Source organism: Haliotis cracherodii, unplaced genomic scaffold (genome assembly GCF_022045235.1).
Source record: "Haliotis cracherodii isolate W230 unplaced genomic scaffold, xgHalCrac1.p SCAF_8, whole genome shotgun sequence".
In the NCBI taxonomy this organism is placed as follows: Eukaryota; Metazoa; Mollusca; class Gastropoda; order Lepetellida; family Haliotidae; genus Haliotis; species Haliotis cracherodii.
This window is the reverse complement of record NW_027266341.1, coordinates 40,307,185-40,307,911: the sequence shown is the minus strand read 5'-3', so window position 1 is coordinate 40,307,911 and position 727 is coordinate 40,307,185.

Sequence of the window (727 nt, the reverse complement as noted above, 5' to 3'; positions counted from 1 at the left end):
ACGTTCCAGGCTTCTTGTCATCCGTGGCAACCTCAACGCTGCTGCTTACTGCGACCAGGTACTGGCACCAGAACGTCTGCCTTTTATGGCAGCACATGGACCCGGTTTGATCTTCCAACACGACAATGCCAGACCCCACACAGCAATTTTGACAAGGAATTTCCTTCAGAATGCGGGAGTCAACGTCATGGAGTTGCCGTCAAGGTCTCCCGACCTCAATCCCATCGAACACGTCTGGGATGCTCTTTGCAGAACTCTCCAGAACCAGCCACAGAATTTGCAAGATCTTGGCACCATTTTGCAGCACCAATGGCGTCGTCTTCCCAATCATGTGTTCACAAGCATCACAAGGTCCATGCGGAGGCGTTGTGTGACAGTTGTCAACGCACATGGTGGCCATACACGCTACTGAACTTGTGTGCCATCAGATTCTCGTGCTTGGGACTTATGATTTAAACTGTTGATGTTATTACCGAATACCGTAGGTGCTTGGAACAAACTATGGTTACCACCGTTTATTAAAATCTTTCTTTGGACATTGATATTAAAAATTACCTTCTCTGATACATTTGTCCGTTGTATTTCATATATGGGATTACTTTTAAAAATGTGAAGTTTTTAATTTGACTCAGTATATTTATCTGAGCAGTAAAGGTACAGATGAAAGTGATTAAACTATTAGATTTGGGATATGAGCGATGTTCCCCTGTTGGTTAACATGTAAATT